This window comes from Tachyglossus aculeatus, chromosome 9 (genome assembly GCF_015852505.1).
Source record: "Tachyglossus aculeatus isolate mTacAcu1 chromosome 9, mTacAcu1.pri, whole genome shotgun sequence".
NCBI classification, from domain to species: domain Eukaryota; kingdom Metazoa; phylum Chordata; class Mammalia; order Monotremata; family Tachyglossidae; genus Tachyglossus; species Tachyglossus aculeatus.
The window spans coordinates 27,445,477-27,463,753 of record NC_052074.1 but is presented as its reverse complement, the minus strand read 5'-3'; the positions used below and the strand labels follow the sequence as shown (position 1 = coordinate 27,463,753).

The 18,277-nt window shown below is 44.2% G+C and overlaps 1 protein-coding gene across 3 annotated transcripts in view; it reads left to right on the top strand.

Moving 5' to 3' along the window:
• The window catches only part of SUPT3H (SPT3 homolog, SAGA and STAGA complex component), a 415,169-nt gene that overhangs the window by 13,481 nt on the left and 383,411 nt on the right, over positions 1–18,277 (top strand). The window contains exon 1 of one of the 3 annotated variants that reach the window (XM_038750984.1): positions 11,567–11,916. The exons of 1 other annotated variant lie outside the window; for it this stretch is intronic. The gene's annotated coding sequence lies outside the window, so the exon portion shown is untranslated. Of the gene's footprint in view, positions 1–11,566; positions 11,917–18,277 lie in introns of those variants that run through there. One more of the 3 variants, XM_038750983.1, reaches the window with a different exon arrangement.

The window sequence follows — 18,277 nt, the reverse complement described above, 5'->3', positions numbered from 1 at the left end:
ATATACACTTTTTTCCATACTTTTTCAGTCCCATGAAAAGTACCAGTATAATAGACTCATGATACATATCAATACCTCAGAGGGTCCTGGGATGCTATTTTGGAAAATGCTTTGCGTTTTTAAGGAGGGAAATAAGTGAAAACAATTTAACCCGATTCTCACTTCCAAGGAGACAGAGAGGAAGAGAAGATTTGTGAACATTTATGTTGGCGTGACAGTACCATTCCTACACTGCCTCCTGGGAATGGTCAGAGCTAGTTTTAGGGGCAGATGAAACAGGTACCTGCTTGGAACTGCCAATTTTGAAGAGCTTCTGATCAGGAAAAATTGTCTGATACAAAAATGCTGGAAATTAGAGGTCCCAGTCCAAAGGGGAAAGAGTGGTTAAAAGAGTGAAATGATTTAATCAATCAATCAGTGGTATTTATTGAGCACTTTATTGCATGCAGAGCATTGTACCAAGTGCTTGGGAGAATACAATATTAAAGAAAGGGGTATAGACAATCCCTGCCCACAAGTAGTTTACAGACTAGAAAGGTAGACGGACATTAAAATAAATTACAAATGGTTATGTTAGATAAGTGATGTGCTTAAGAGGAGAAATACTAGCAAGTAATTTTCCTCCTTTTAACCTTATCTCCCTGGCAGAAATAGTCCAGGCCAAACCCAGAAACAGAGTTGCAATTCTACTGGCAGGGGAGAATGGGACCAAAGACATTAGTGGTCAATAATTCTGCCAGTCATTAATCAATCAATGGCATTTATTGAGTACTTACTCTGTGCAGAGTACTGTACTAAGCACTTGGGAAAGTACAATGAAGTGAAGTTGGCAGCCATGATCTTTGTTCACAAGGAGCTTACAGTCAATGGACATGCAAAAATCCATTTCAAGTAAGCAAAAATCCATTTCAATATAACTGTTCCTTTAAAAATGATAAAAATTAATATTTTCAGGGAAAAAGCAAGAGGATGAAACATCATCAATTATTTCTTAGGTTGTTTTTATTCAAAATGATGGGTCAATTCTTCCCTTTGATCCCAGAGAGATGCTATTATTCACTCGTCTGGATTTGAAGGAGAAAAGAAGCTCGTTATGATTAGGGAACATTTCTACTAAATCTGTTGTATTGTACTTTCCCAAACGCTTAGTCCTGTGCTCCACACATATTAAGCACTCAATGAATACCATTGATCGATTGAAGAACTGACAGGATTTGGTGACAAGATTGAGTGGTGGTGGTTGAAAGAGAAAGTCAAGCAAAATGCCAAGGCAAGAAATACTAGCAAATACAGACTTGAGAGATGTCAACTGGGATGAGAAAGTTAGGTAGAAGAGGGGATTTGTAAGGGAAGATGAGGAGTTCAGTTTTGGACATCTTGAGCTTGAGGAGCTGTTGGGACATCTGTGTAGAGATGTCCTGGAGACATGAGGAAATGTGAGATTGAAGAAGAGAGAGGCCAAGGCTAGAGAGGTAGGTTTGGGAGTCATCCATATAGAGATGTTTACTGAGCCTTGAGAGTAGATGAGCTTCCCAGGAGAGTGAATGTGGAGTGAAAGGATAACAGGAACCAGAACGGAGTCTTGAAGAGCTCCCATAGTTAGGAATTCAGAGTCAGAGGAAGAGCCAAATGAGGAAGATGGAGAAAGAGCAGCCAGATTGGTTAGAGGAGAACCAGGAGCAAACTGTTTTAGAAAAAAAAAAACGAGGCTAGGCAGTGTTTCCAGGTTTAGGGAGAAAAGATGCTTGAGCTATTGATTATAGTCAATAGACAACTTCTTTGAAGTAAACCCTGAAAACTTGGCCAGTTAGTTTGGTGATCTAGGTAATTGCTTTGGAAGACAAGGATGCTGTTGTCAGCATCTAAGAAGCACACAACTTTGAAAAGGAGAATAGTAATAATAATAATAATGGCATTTATTAAATTCTTACTGTGTGCAAAGCACTGTTCTAAGCGCTGGGGAGGTTACAAAGTAATCAGGTTGTCCCATGGGTGCTCACAGTCTTAATCCCCATTTTACAGATGAGGTAACTGACGCCCAGAGAAGTGAAGTGACTTGCCCAAAGTCACACAGCTGACAATTGGCGGAGCTGGGATTTGAACCCATGACCTCTGACTCCAAAGCCCATGCTCTTTCCAGTGAGCCATGCTGCTTCTCTTAAAAAAGAGGCAAAGGAGAAAAAAAAATGGGAGACAATTTCTGGTAAAATTTAAAAGAGGATTAAGCTTGTAAATGAGCAGAAATCTAATTCAAGAATCTACCTCTTCCTCCTCTCTTCTCTCCCACTTCCTTTTCTCTACAAAATTTCTATTAGACCTGCTTTAAGAACAGCTGCAGAGCCCCATCTCATCCTCTTCCCCCTGACTGTATGATCTGTTCCTTTGCAAAAGGGTTTTATTTCCCAATCCCAGGCTCCTTCCAGCTAAATCCTTCCTTACAAAGAGGACCTGGATTCTAATCCCAGCTCCACCTCTTGTCTGCTGTGTAACCTTGAGCAAGTCAGTTAACTTCTCTGTGCCTCAGTTACCTCATCTGAAAAATGGGGACTAATCCCTCCTGCTCTGACTTAGATTGTGAGGCCCCATGTGGGACAGGGACTGCGTCTAACCTGATTATCTTGTATCTACTCCAGCTCAGTATAGTGCCCGGCATATATGAGCGATTAACAAGTATCATTTTTTTTTTAAAGGAAGATAAGTTAGTGCCTCCCTAGGCCCAGAAAGAAAAAAAAAAAACCTTGTTCTCCTTCCTTCCCTCCTTTCTTCCCATATCTCTAAGATGCAAAGGTTATTCAGTAATATGAGCATCCAGTAAATAGAATAAACAATAATGCTGTAACAGTAATCTTAATAAACGATTGTCTAGAATCCTGCATGTTCATGGCACTATGTAAATAATGAATGAGAGAAAGGGGACATTTAAAAATAGCCATGGATATTTTATCAAGCAAGATTAATTTTTTAAGATTCCACTTGCTGGTGTCATTTACCTAGGACTTTCTGTTCTACAGAACAGAGCCTTAAAGTGCGTGAAGTAGCAGGCATTTAGGGGATATGTGTGATTTGGTTTCTCCTCCGTGCCCGACAAGTTCCAAAACAGTGTCCAGCAATCCCTGAGTCACTAGTAGTAGTAGTAGTGGTAGTAGTAGTAGCAGTAGTAGTATCAGCATTTATTGAGCACTCACTTGGTGAGGTGTACTACATGAGGTGCTTGGAAAGTACAGAATAATGAAATGATATGTTCCCCACCTACGGGGAGCTTGCATTCTAACGGTGGAGGGAACACACATAGAAATAGTCAAAAATGGTCAAAGTCAATTCATTGAGTAGACAAATATACATGAGTGCTGAGGAGTGCTAGAGTAGCGTCCCATGATAGTAATAGTTGGAGAGTCACGTCTGAACAGACCTACACCCCCTGAAGGAATTTGACATCCCCAAGAGAAGTAGGGTAATATTTGAGGGGCTGTGATTAAGGTTCCCCCCAGGATCTTGTTCAAGTTTCAAATGGGCTGCATTGGAATCAGGAGGTCCTTAGAATTTTCCCATAGGTCTCCAGATGTTCTCCACATGTCAATCTATCCATGCCCACAACCACCTTCCCAGCTGTCTCTCAATATACGGTCTTCTGCCTTTTCTTAAAATTGAAATTGCCATAGAGGTGTCGATGATGACATCAGGTTGTGTATTTCTGGGTCAACTGGGGAACAGGTAAAGGGAAAGAAAGGACACAGATTAGTATGGTTAAACCATGGACCTGTGGGCTACATGTGTCTTGTAGGATTTCTTATGGTGGCCTGTGATCTCCGGCAGCCACTTTTAATAGCCCCTAGCTCCAACTCCCTAAAAGCTCTGGGGGTCCTGGAGTCCTTGCTCAATTATTGGTGCACAAGGCATTTCTAAATGCGGGGCCGAGAGCAACTATTTACTCTAACGGGAAACTTTTTAAAGAAATTCACTTGCTGAATTCCATGAAACTTCTGCAAGTCCATCATCAAGGGTACCAATATTTTTGAAGAGAAAAAAAATCTTGCAAATACAAGTGTACCAAATAATTTTGTAAAGGTAAATTATAAAACACATCGTACCAGACGTTCAACTACATTGGGGAACTGGTATGGCTGGACCCCAAAGTCTTAGAGGGTCCACTTTTCATGTTAGGGGAATCGGGGATAATAGTATTAATAATAGTAATAGTGTGTAGACCACTGTATTAAGCAGAGTCCCTTAATTACCGCAGCATAATTCCCAGCTAAGCAAAGCACAAGATTTAGATCTCCATGGTGGTAAGTCTTATTTGGGACTTGCAGTTTACCTACTAGGATGGTTCTCAATGCACAAGCTAAGCCCTACCTGGGACTACAATTCCCAGAAGATTTAGTCTTGCATTCCTTCCCTCCCCTCCTTCTGTCTTTCTCACATGTGCTAATGTGACGCCGTGATGCTGGCGAAGGAAAGAGTCCTGATGTGGAAATTGGCCCATGGCCATAGTAGACTTGTTTCATCACTTAATTTGAGTTTCCAGATTGATGAACCTAGTCAGGATTGCAAGTCAGGCTTAAACTACTGTTTTACTTGGACATTATGTAGGCCTATGCCATTAATTTCAGGCTCTCATCAGTGATGATATTGAACAAATGCTGTACTATTTTCTGAGCTAAACGGCTGCATTGTACCATAGATTTAATAGTAAACAATCCACTCTGTATTTTCATTTTGTATTGCTCTTTGGCTTCCATTTGATTAAGCCTCAGTACATTTAGGAGTACATGACAAGCTGGTGATTGCCTTCTACTCCATGGTGCAATAGGGTCTACTTGGCTGCTGGCAATTTAAGAAACACACACTTAATTCAGATGATTACCAGGGAATAGTTAGTAAAATGCATTTCAGTGAACTGAAATGATGCCCAAGAAGCGTGATTACTGTTGTCAATAAGACTGTTGCCATCAGCTCACGTGAAAAAGTGTTCCCCAATGGCAACCTTAACTTCTCAGACTTCTTGTTCCACTTAGAATACACTTGATTCCTTTCAACACAGTTCCTTATGCATTGTTTATTTTAAAAGCATTTATGAAACAAAAGTTACTGTCTACTAATACAGCATGCCTCTCTGAGTACTAGGAATCAGGAGGTTTTAGTTTCCAAGACACTGTGCCAATTACAGACTCAGTCTTGAAATGTTTAACCCAGGCTGAACTTCCTATCAGACACCAGCCTGGTGTTGCTTTCAGTCCAAGTTTACCCTTCCTAAGGACTGCTTCACTCTTCCATAGTGTGGAAAAACTTCTGTGCAAAAGAATTCACAAGGGCTCATTAGTACCACAGGGATGTCAGAAGGGCTGTCCGTTGGTCATCCTCACTCTTAAGTAGCCATTTCAGTGAGAGAATGCTGTATCTCGAGTAAAATCAAGCACCTGAAATCGATATGCTTCAGTTTACAGCATTTAAACATAACATTTTTTATATAATTTAGATCCTCAATGCCAGGAAATTAAATAAAATTGAATACAGCCAAGTTCGGTAATCCTCACATTCCGCCTAGATTGTTTCTATGGTGATTGGAGGGCATTAGTAAAAGCAAACAAAATTAGTGAAAGAAAAAAGACTATAGAAAAAGAAAAACCACACCCTGTAAAAAGCGCCCTAAAAACTGGATAGTCATGGTTCACTATAGGACTGAAATAGTTGTATTGAGAGGGCATCATTTGCAGTTAATCTGAAATGAACATCCTTCGTTGGCATCTGCTTTGCCTTGTTGGCAAGAGGAAAAGAAACCATTCCATCATACTGCAGATGACTCCTTAATAACTAGCTTCTACAGAGGCTCTGGCTCGTCTTTGCAGTGTACAGGATTTATTTTATTACATAACCCGGATACTTTACCGTTTTTCCTTACACATGTGCAAACTCTCTTTGTAGAATGGCTCCTACACTGAGGTTATTATTCCAAAGGAATTAAAAGCCTAAAGTAGCAATGCTTTGCTTTTTAAAAAATGACTTTGTCGAAAGGATGGAGACATTTTTGCGGTGGGATGGATTCACATAGCCTCTTGTTCTTTCCCCACAAGCTTCGGAAAGTCACTCTTCTTTGAGAAGTTGCAATCATCAGAAAACTTTACTACTTTACCTTTATTGTATTGAGATATAACCCTGGAAGCCCTGATTTTCTGGAATTACCGAGGTCATTTAAATACTACCTAAGGGGAAAAACATTCTTTCTGCTTTTGTTTAACATAGAAGAAGAGCCATTAAGGAGAGAAGTGTGGTTATTGAAAAGTCATTTTTTAATGAATTAAGGTTTCAGAAAATTCCAGTGGGCAGAAACAGTAAGACAATTCAAAAGATCTTAAGTGCCTTTTAGGCTCCTTGGCCATGCAGCAAGCTGCCAAGTCTATAAATTGTATACCCTAATTTTAGGGTGATGTCCAAGTCTGTGTTGTGCCAAACTCCAAACATAGCTTCCTACCCCCAAATTGTCCTTCTCTTTGGCTCATTTCTTGAAAAAATCATTCTGCCTGCTTCCCAATACTTTATCTGTTGCACATTTTCAAGTAACTCCACACCAATCTTTTTAATCCTGCATTAATTTGCTACTATATTTCAAGCTCTTTCCCCAGCCTTGCGGAGAGGCAAAAAAAGTTCCACTTTCTCCTATCCCGCATTTTCATCAGCCTTCCCCACACCAATCCGCGTCCTAGTGATGTATCTGATTCATCAGTTGAAGACACAGACCCTTCTCTCCAAGTAATTGTGTGTAAAATTGGGGGCCTCTAGAGCCTTTGGGAGACCTCAGGAATATCATAATTGTAGCATTTGTTATGCACTTACTTTGTGCCAAGCACTGAACTAAGCAGTGGTGTGGGCACAAGGTCATCAGGTTGGACACAGTTCCTGGCCCACATAGGGCTCACAGTCTAAGTAGAAGCCGGGATAGGATTTGAACGGTCTGGAGAAGCAGCACGGCCCAGTGGTTAGAGCACAGGTTTGGGAGTCAGGAGGACCTGAGTTCTAGTTCTGGTTCCGCCGCTTGTCTGCCTTATGACCTTGGGCAAGTCACTTCACTTTTTCTTCAACTGAAGAAACTTGGGTCCGAACCTCTCAAACGCTTTAATACTCACCCCACCCCAGCCCTACAGCACTTAAGTACATTAGACTTATTATATCCTCTGATCTGTAATTTATTTTAATGTTCCCTCATCTGTAAAATGGGGATTAAGACCGTGAGCCCCACATGGGACTGGGACTGTGTCCAACCTGATGACCTTGTACCTACCCCAGCTCTTGGAACCGTGCCTAGCATACAGTAAGCACTTAACAAATGCCGTAAAAAAAATCTCCATTTTCACAGAGGAGGAAGCTGTAAGCCCCACGTGAATCCCATTTTGGGAAGGCATCCTAGAGGAATTCTGATTTCACGCTATCATCTCAGAGCTGTTGATAGGGACCACCAAGACCTAGGTTTCAGCTTCCATAGCAAGGAACCCCAATAGGCTCACAGAGGGCAGAGTAGAGATAGTGTATCACTACTTGGAGTTTTGAAAACCCCCGCAGCCCTTTCGTGTTGGTGGGAAATCCCTACAGAATCCTTTACTTGAGCAATCTTTCCAAGATATGAAGTACAAAATGAAAGCCAACCTAGAACACACCAGTGAATACATCTAGGAAAGATATATAATGATAGGGAGAATGATTCTAAGACAGTTAATGTCAAAAAAAGAATAGAAACTTGTAATAGAACCTAAATAGATCTAAATAGATCCTTATAATATATGACAGTAAAGTCATTGCTGAAATCTAGACTGCTTGTTGGAAAAGCAGCACACTTTAGAGATAACCATCTGCATATCTTCTTAGAAGGCTTCCAAAAAGATGTCGGTTAATTTAGATAGACTCAGAGATTAGCAAATAACAGTGAAAGGAGTTGGAAGTATGCACTTGCAACACAAGACCAAAAACTTTTATGTTCTAAATTATTTTTTTTCCCAAACAATGAAAAGGGAGAAAGGATCAAGGCATTATAGTGGATGAACATGGGAACTGAAAAATCCACTTGAGAGTTGCCTGTCAGAATTAATTTTGCTGTCTACGAATTTCAGAAGTTTGGTAAACAACCTCTTTCCTGTAGAGCAACCTAAAGTTAGACCCTCCCTCACCCTAGGTTTCATGTCTTCCCTCTTCATCCCCCAGATCTGCCGCTCTGGTTCCTCAAGCCCTCCTATATTTATATACTTTAACATTTTATTTTTTCTACAACTCCAGCAAGATGGACCTCACTACTACTGCAGCTTCTGCCACCCCAGACTTTTCTGTACCTCATCATCATCATCAATCGTATTTATTGAGCGCTTACTATGTGCAGAGCACTGTACTAAGCGCTTGGGAAGTACAAATTGGCAACATATAGAGACAGTCCCTACCCAACAGTGGGCTCACAGTCTAAAAGGTACCTGCACCTGATCCCCATCTTCTGTGGCTGCAAAGTTAAGGAGTTGGGGCCGGAAGGCTTCCTTGACAACCTTCTCCAAGAAGCCTTCCTTGACTAACTTCTCATTTTCCCACCCTATTAACCTTCCCTTCTATGTCACTTAAGCACTTGGGTCTGAACTTCTTAATCACTTTACTACTCACCCCGCCCCAGCCCTACAGCACATATGTACATACACTTATATCCTCTGATTTCCTTTATCTGTAATTTAAGGTCTGTGTCCCTGACTCGATTGTAAACTCTTCATAAGATAGATTGTGAGGACGAGGATCACGTGTACCAATTCTCCTGAACTGCACAGCCCCAAGCAATTATTACAATGTTCTGCCCATAGAAAGTACTCAGTTAAAACCACTGATTGATTAATTGACTAGAATTTGCTGGATCTTGGCTCTAGCATAAGAAAAAAGATTTGGAACAGTGGACAGTGAGGTGCAGTGCGTCATCCAAATAGGCTTCAGCTAAGCGCTTAGTACAGTGCTCTGCACACAGTAAGCGCTCAATAAATACGATTGATTGATTCAGCTGCCCATTTCACCTGCACCCTCTTGCGTGCTATCTCTCTGGTCACCAACAGCCATGATCTCACCTCTTCCACTTTACTCCACCCTGAGGCAACTGGTCTACATGCCCAACCTCTTAATAATAATAATTATTATTGTTATTGTGATGGCACTTGTTAATAAGCACTTACTATGTGTCAAATACTGTTCTAAGCATTGGGGTAGATACAAGTTAATCAGGTTGGACACAGTCTCTGTCCCACAGGGGGCCCACAGTCTTAATCCCCATTTTATAGATGAAGGAACTGAGGCCCAGAGAAGTTAAGTGACTTGCCCGAGGTCACACAGCAGACATGTGGCGGAGCTGGGATTAGAACCCAGGTTCTTCTGACACCCACCCCATGTTCTATCCATAATAATAATAATAATAATAATGGCAGATATTAAGTGCTTACTATGTGCAAAGTACTGTTGCTAGGGAGGTTACAAAGTAATCAGATTGTCCCACGGGGGGCTCACAGTCTTAATCCCCATTTTACAGATGAGGTAACTGAAGCACAGAGAAGTTAAGTGACTTAACAGAGCTGACAATTGGCAGAGCTGGGATTTGAACCCATGATCTCTGACTCCAAAGCCCGGGTTCTTTTCCACTGAGCCACGCTGCTTCTTCCTAAGGGCTGGCTGGCTCCCCTCAGTGTGCCTCGTCCCCACCTTCTTGCCCCAAGAGGGTCAGGAACCATTAATGTGCAGGTCAAAAAACATTTATTTTCAGCACTGGCCACTGTGTTGCCTTCCCATGTCCGTGACAACTAAGATGCTGCAACCAGACCACAGAACTGCGGCAAACAGCCAAAGTAGAGGAACTGAGAACAGAATAGACTGTAAACTCATTGTGGGCAGGGAACGTGTCTGTTGTATTATACTCTCCCAAGCGCTTAGTACAGTAAGCGCTCAATAAATATGATGGACTGATTAGGTGCTAAACGTATACCTGACGTAGAAGCATGTTGGACAAGGGACATACCTGTGGTAAAATCAGACAAAAGGCCACCCTCCTCCTTGATCACCCATATTCTTGCTTGGATTCAGTCCCTGGCTCAGCTTTCCTCACACATAGTAATAATACCACGATGTTGTATTTTGTCCTCATGTTTCTGTGAGATAGGAGGAGAGGCAAGTATTACTACTTTACTTGACCCTAAGTTGTAAATTGGGAAACTGTGGCCTAGTGGAATGGGCAGGTAACCAGAAGTCAGGAGCCTGCCTCTTTTCTCAACTTGGCCATTTGCCTGCTGGGTGTCTTTGGGAAAGCCGCTCAAGCTCTCTGTGCCTCAGATCTTCATCCTTAAAATAGGGATAAAAAGCCAATTTTCTTTGACTGCCAGGCCAGCTGGGACGGAGTCTGTGTCCCAACTCATTATCTTATATTAATGATGGCATTTATTAAGAGCTTACTATGTTCAAAGCACCGTTCTAAGCACTGGGGATGTTACAAGGTGATCAAGTGGTCCCACAGGGGGCTCACAGTCTTAATCCCCGTTTTACAGATGAGGTAACTGAGGCACAGAGAAGTGAAGTGACTTGTCCAAAGTCACACAGCTGACAATTGGCAGAGTCGGGATTTGAACCCATGACCTCTGACTCCAAAGCCCATGCTCTTTCCACTGAGCCACGCTGCTTCTCATATCTAGACATCTTTTATATCTAGACTGTGAGCCAACCGTTGGGTAGGGACCGTCTCTATATGTTGCCAACTTGCACTTCCCAAGCGCTTAGTCCAGTGCTCTGCACACAGTAAGCGCTCAATAAATACGATTGAATGAATGTCTCTATATGTTGCCGATTTGTCCTCTCCCGAGCGCTTAATACAGTGCTCTGCACACAGTAAGTGCTCAATAAACACGATTGAATGTCTCTATACGGTGCTGATTTGTCCCCTCCCAAGCGCTTAGTCCAGTGCTCTGCCCACAGAAGCGCTCAGTAAGTACGACTGAATGAATGTCTCTCTATGTTGCTGATTTGTACTGCCCAAGCGCTTCCCAGCGCTTAGAACAGTGCTTTGCACCTAGTAAGCGCTTAACAAATACCAACATTATTATTATTATTAATCCAGTGCTGTGCACACAGAAGCGCTCAGTAAGTACGACTGAATCAATCAATCAATCGTATTTACTGAGCGCTTACTGTGTGCAGAGCACTGTACTAAGCGCTTGGGAAGTACAAGTTGGCAACATATAGAGACAGTCCCTACCCAACAGTGGGCTCACAGTCTAAAAATGAATGAATGTCTCTATCCGTTGCCGATCTGTCCTCTCCCGAGCGCTCAGTACAGTGCCCTGCACCCAATAAGCGCGACCGAATGAATAAGGCCGCCCGCTTCGGAACGGTCCCGGCGGTGGTGGGGGGGACGGTCGGGCGCATGCGCGCTGCGGCCCGGGGCCACACCCAAGATGGCGGCGGCGCCCGCCCCCCGCGGAGGAGTGTGGCGGAAGTGCGGCGGCCGGACCACGTGCGCCTGCGCTGATTGGCCGGGGGCACGTGAGCCGCGCTGCGGGGGGAGCGGAGAAGAAGCGGTACGGCGGTCCGACTTGCTGGTCGTGCTGCTGTCGTCGTCCTCCTTTCCTTCCCCTTCCTCCCCTCGTCCTCCCTTCCCTTCTCCATCCCTCCAGCCCTTCCTCCTCCACCCGGCCTTGCGCCATTTTGGCTCCTTCCCGTCCCCCCGCCGGCTCCCTGCTTCCCCCTTCGCCTCTGTCCGGGCAGCAGCGGCGACTCGTGCAAACCTCGGTGCATGCACCCCTGCAGCCCCCGGTGCAGGCCCCCCTGCAACCCCCGGTGCAGGCCCCCCTGCAACCCCCGGTGCATGCACCCCTGCAACCCCCCGTGCAACCAGCTGCCGGAGCCCAGGACGTGGAGCTGCCCCTCGGAGTATGCATTAGAGCCGCGGTTGGGGGCTGGAGGGGGGAGGGGCTGGGGTTTGGTCCGAGCGCTTAGCGCAGTGTTCTGCGCCCAGTAGGCGCTCAGTAAGTACCCCGAGTTCGTCGCGTGCGGGAGCGGGGCGGAGCGCATCGCCCTTGCTGGCCCTCTCGCTTGGGGGGGGGGGGGCTTTATTCATTCAATCTTCTTTCATTCCTTCAATAATAATAATGATGGCATTTATTAAGCGCTTACTAGGTACAAAGCACTCATTCAGTCGTATTTATTGAGCGCTTACTATGTGCGGAGCACTGGACTAAGCGCTTGGGACGTACAGGTTGGCAACATAGTCCCTACCCAACATTGGGCCCTGTTCTAAGTGCTGGGGAGGTTATAATAATGATAATAGTGATGATGATGGCATTTATTAAGCGCTTACTTAGGTGCAAAGCACTCATTCAATCGTATTTATTGAGCGCTTACTGTGTGCGGAGCACTGGACTAAGCGCTTGGGACGTACAGATTGGCAACATAGAGAGTCCCTACCCAACAGCGGGCCCTGTTCTTAGTGCTGGGGAGGTTATAATAATAATAATAATGATGATGGTGGCATTTATTAAGCGCTTACTAGGTGCAAAGCACTCATTCAGTCGTATTTATTGAGCGCTTACTGTGTGCGGAGCACTGGACTAAGCGCTTGGGACGTACAGATTGGCAACATAGAGAGTCCCTACCCAACAGCGGGCCCTGTTCTTAGTGCTGGGGAGGTTATAATAATAATAATAGTGATGATGGTGGCATTTATTAAGCGCTTCCTAGGTGCAAAGCATTCATTCAATCGTATTTATTGAGCGCTTACTGTGTGCGGAGCACTGGACTAAGCGGTTGGGACGTACAAGTTGGCAATATAGTCCCTACCCAACAGCGGGCCCTGTTCTAAGTGCTGGGGAGGTTATAATAATAGTGATGATGATGGCATTTATTAAGCGCTTACTAGGTGCAAAGCACTCATTCAATCGTATTTATTGAGCGTTTACTGTGTGCGGAGCACTGGACTAAGCGCTTGGGACGTACAAGTTGGCAACATGGTCCCTACCCAACAGTGGGCCCTGTTCTTAGTGCTGGGGAGGTTATAATAATAATAATAGTGATGATGATGGCATTTATTAAGCGCTTAGGTGCAAAGCACTCATTCAATTTATTGAGCGCTTACTGTGTGCGGAGCACTGGACTAAGCGCTTGGGACGTACAAATTGGCAACATAGACAGTCCCTACCCAACAGCGGGCCCTCTTCTTAGTGCTGGGGAGGTTATAATAATAATAATAGTGATGATGGTGGCATTTATTAAGCGCTTCCTAGGTGCAAAGCATTCATTCAATCGTATTTATTGAGCGCTTAGTGTGCGGAGCACTGGACTAAGCGGTTGGGACGTACAAGTTGGCAATATAGTCCCTACCCAACAGCGGGCCCTGTTCTAAGTGCTGGGGAGGTTATAATAATAATAATAGTGATGATGGTGGCATTTCTTAAGCGCTTACTAGGTGCAAAGCACTCATTCAGTCGTATTTATTGAGCGCTTACTGTGTGCGGAGCACTGGACTAAGCGCTTGGGACCTACAAATTGGCAACATAGTCCCTACCCAACAGTGGGCCCTGTTCTAAGCGCTGGGGAGGTTATAATAATAATAATAATACTAATGATGATGGCATTTATTAAGCGCTTACTACGTGCAAAGCACTGTTCTAAGAGCTGGGGAGGTTACAATAATACTACTGATAATAATGATGGCATTTATTAAGCGCTTACTATGTGCAAAGCAGTGCTGTAAGAGCTGGGGAGGTTACAATAATACTACTAATAATAATGATGGCATTTATTAAGCGCTTACTATGTGCAAAGCACTGTTCTAAGCGCTGGGGAGGTTACAATAATACTACTAATAATAATGATGGCATTTATTAAGCTCTTACTATGTGCAAAGCAGTGCTCTAAGAGCTGGGGAGGTTACAATAATACTACTACTAATAATGATGGCATTTATTAAGCTCTTACTATGTGCAAAGCAGTGCTCTAAGAGCTGGGGAGGTTACAATAATACTACTACTAATAATGATGGCATTTATTGAGTGCTTACTATGTGCAAAGCACTGTTCTAAGCGTTGGGGAGGTTACAATAATAATAATGATGACATTTATTACGCGCTTACTATGTGCAAAGTACTGTTCTAAGCGCTGGGGGGGTTACAAGGTGATCAGGTTGTCCTACGGGGTTCATCCCCATTTTCACAGATGAGGTAACTGAGGCCCAGAGAAGGGAAGTGACTTGCCCAAAGTCACAAAGCTGACAATTGGCGGAGCCGAGATTAGAACCCATGACCTCTGACTCCAGAACCCATGCTCTGTCCACCGAGCCACGCTGTCATAGGTTCTAATTCTTGTCAGCTGTGTGACTTTGGACAAGTCACTTCAGTTCCCTGGGCCTCAGTTCCCTCATCTGTAAAATGGGGATTAAGACTGTGCGCCCCACGTGGGACAACCTGATCACCTTGTTTCCTCCCCAGCGCTTAGAACAGTGCTTTGCACATAGTAGGTGCTTAACAAATACCATTACTATTATTAATATTATTCTCTGTGCCTCAATTCCCTCATCTGTAAAATGGGGATGAAGACTGAGCCCCACGTGGGACAACCTGATCACCTGTATCCTCCCCAGCGCTTAGAACAGTGCTTCGCAGATAATAAGCGCTTAACAAGTACCACTATTGTTATTAGAAGGGGGTTGGCTGCAGCCCCCCTGAGGCCATCTGGTACTCGCCCAAGCGCTTAGCACAGTGCCCAGCGCACACGAAGTGCTCAATAAGTAGCATTGCCTAAGCATCGTGGCTCAGTGGAAAGAGCACGGGTTTGGGAGTCAAAGGTCATGGGTTCTAATCCCGGCTCCGCCACTTGTCAACTGTGTGACTTTGGGCAAGTTACTTCTCTGGGCCTCAGTTACCTCATCTGTAAAATGGGGATGAAGACTATGAGCCCCACGTGTGACAACCTGATCACCTTGTATTCCCCCCAGCGCTTAGAACAGTGCTTCGCACATAGTAAGCGTTTAACAAATGCCGTCATTATAGTACACTCTCCCAAGCTTACACAGTAAACTCTCAGTAAGTAGTAATAATAATAATGATAGAATTTATTAAGCACGTACTATGTGCAAAGCACTGTTCTAAGCGCTGGGAAGGTTCCAAGGTGATCAGGTTGTCCCACGGGGGGCTCACAGTCTTAACCCCCATTTTACAGATGAGGTAACTGAGGCCCAGAGAAGTGAAGTGAGTTGCCCAAAGTCACCCAGCTGACAAGTGGCGGAGCCTGGATTTGAACCCATGACCTCTGACTCCAAAGCCCGTGCTCTTTCCACTGAGCCATGCTGCTACCATGGATTCGTTCATTCAGTCGTATTTATTGAGCGCTTACTGTGTGCAGAGCACTGTACTAAGATTCGTTGTGGGTATGGAGGGTGTCTACCAATTCTGGTTATGGTGCACTCTCCCAAGCGCTTAGCACAGTGCCCTGAACACAGTAAGCACCCAGTAAGTAGCAGTACCTACCAGTTCTTTATAGTGCACTCTCCCAAGCGCTTAGCACAGTGCTCTGCGCACTCAGTAAGCATCCTGGATTCATTGTGGGCAAGGAGCGTGTCTACCAACTCTGGGTATATAGCACTTTCCCAAGCGCTTAGCACAGTGCTCTGCACGCAGTAAGCGCCCAGTAAGTAGCATGGCCTACCAGTTCTTTGTAGTGCAGTCTCCCAAGCGCTTAGCACAGTGCTCTGCACGTAGTAAGCGCTCAGTAAGTACCGTCGATTCGTTGTGAGCAGAGGGCGTGTCTACCAATTCTTGTTGCAGTGCACTCTCCCAAGCGCTTAGCACAGTGCTTTGCACGCAGTAAGTGTTTAATAAGTCATAATAATAACTGGTGTTTAAGCGCTTACTATGTGCCAAGCACTGTGCTGAGCGCTGGAGTGATACAAGGTGATCAGGTTGCCCCATGTGGCATTGCCTACTAACTATAGTGCACTCTCCCAAGCGCTTAGCACAGTATTCTGCACGCAGTAAGCGCTCAGTAAGTACCACTGATTGTGGGCAGGGGACGTGTCTACCGATTCTTGTTCCATTGCAGTCTCCCAAGCGCTTAGCACAGTGCTCAGCACGCAGTAAGCGTTCAATAAGTAGCGTTGAATCGTTGTGGGCAGAGAACGTGCCTACCGATTCTTTATAGTGCGCTCTCCCAAGCGCTTAGCACAGTGCTGTGCACGCAGTAAGCGTTGATTGTGGACAGGGAACGTGCCTACCAACTCTCGTTTTAGTGCACCCTCCCAAGCGCTCAGCACAGTGCACTGCGCGCTGTAAGCGCTCAGTAAGTAGCACTGTTTCATCGTGAACAGGGAACGCGCCTACCAACTCTGGTTATATTGCACTCTCCCAAGCGCTTAGCACAGTGTTCTGCGCGCAGCAAGCGCTCAGTAAGTAGCATAGATTCGTTTTAGGCAGGGAACGTGTCTACCAACTCTTTATGTGAGCCCGCTGTTGGGTAGGGACCGTCCCTATATGTTGCCAACTTGTACTTCCCAAGCGCTTAGTACAGTGCTCTGCACACAGTAAGCGCTCAATAAATACGATTGACTGAATGAATATTGCACTTTTCCAAGCGCTTAGCACAGTGCACTGCACGCAGGAAGAGCTCAGTAAATACCATTGATTCGCTGGGGGCAGGAAACGCGTCTACCAACTCTTACAGCGCACTCTCAGAAGCGCTTAGTACAGTGGTAATCTATTCTATTTATTTTATTTTGTTAGTAGGTTTGGTTTTGTTCTCTGTCTCCCCCTTTTAGACTGTGAGCCCACTGTTGGGTAGGGACTGTCTCTATATGTTGCCAACTTGTACTTCCCAGGCGCTTAGTACAGTGCTATGCACACAGTAAGCGCTCCATAAATACGATTGATGATGATGATGATGGTGGTAAGCGCCCAATAATTAGGGTTGATTGATGACCTGAGCCTGTGGTACTTATTGGGGCCTGTTAACTCCAGAAATGGGGGCTCAGTGGGGCACCCACCCCACGCTGAGGCGAATTATAAGACTATTTCCATGTAAGCAGTTCAAACAGTGCAGGTTATCGTTTTCACCCCACTTTTAGATCAGGAAAGAAAAGAAAATAAAGCAAAGTTTGAATCGCCTGAGGTTGCACAGCACAGATTTTAGAGGCAGAGACAGAAATAGAATCAAATTCCTCCCTCCTTTGATGTCCATGCAGCCTCTCCTGTGTTTTTTCCTCTTTGATAGTTTCTAGCATCGTGTATAGTATTGTTTACGTAACCTAATGAATTACTTCCTCCTTTGTTTGGTTTTTATCAACACCTACTTGAGGCTGTATGGTGGAGTGCCTATTACTGCTAAGCACTGTAGTAAACCCTTGAGAGAGTACAGTACAACAGAAGGAGCAAACAAGGTGATAAGTGCTTTCGTTGATGTGCCATAATTCTAGAGCACTTAATGTTGTCTTAAGGGCATACCCTGAGGTTCTGTTCAGAAAGATGAGCCACTGAAATTATTTCAAGATTAAACTGTTTTTTCCTCTTTGATAGTTCCTAGCATCGTGTATAGTATTGTTTACGTAACCTAATGAATTACTTCCTCCTTTGGTTTTTATCAACACCTACTTGAGGCTGTATGGTGGTTCAGTTAATCAGTAGTAGGGAGTGCCTATTACTGCTAGGCACTGTAGTAAACCCTTGAGAGAGTACGGTACAACAGAAGGAGCAAACAAGGTGATAAGTGCTTTCGTTGATGTGCCATAATTCTAGAGCACTTAATGTTGTCTTGAGGTTTTAAGGGCATGCCCTGAGGTTCTATTCAGAAAGATGAGCCACTGAAATTATTTCAAGATTAAACTGTGTTTTTTCCTCTTCGATAGTTCCTAGCATTGTGTATAGTATTGTTTACGTAACCTAATGAATTACTTCCTCCTTTGTTTGGTTTTTATCAACACCTACTTGAGGCTGTATGGTGGTTCAGTTAATCAGTAGTAGGGAGTGCCTATTACTGCTAAGCACTGTAGTAAACCCTTGAGAGAGTACAGTACAACAGAAGGAGCAAACAAGGTGATAAGTGCTTTCGTTGATGTGCCATAATTCTAGAGCACTTAATGTTGTCTTGAGGTTTTAAGGGCATGCCCTGAGGTTCTATTCAGAAAGATGAGCCACTGAAATTATTTCAAGATTAAACTGTTTTTTCCTCTTTGATAGTTCCTAGCATCGTGTATAGTATTGTTTACGTAACCTAATGAATTACTTCCTCCTTTGGTTTTTATCAACACCTA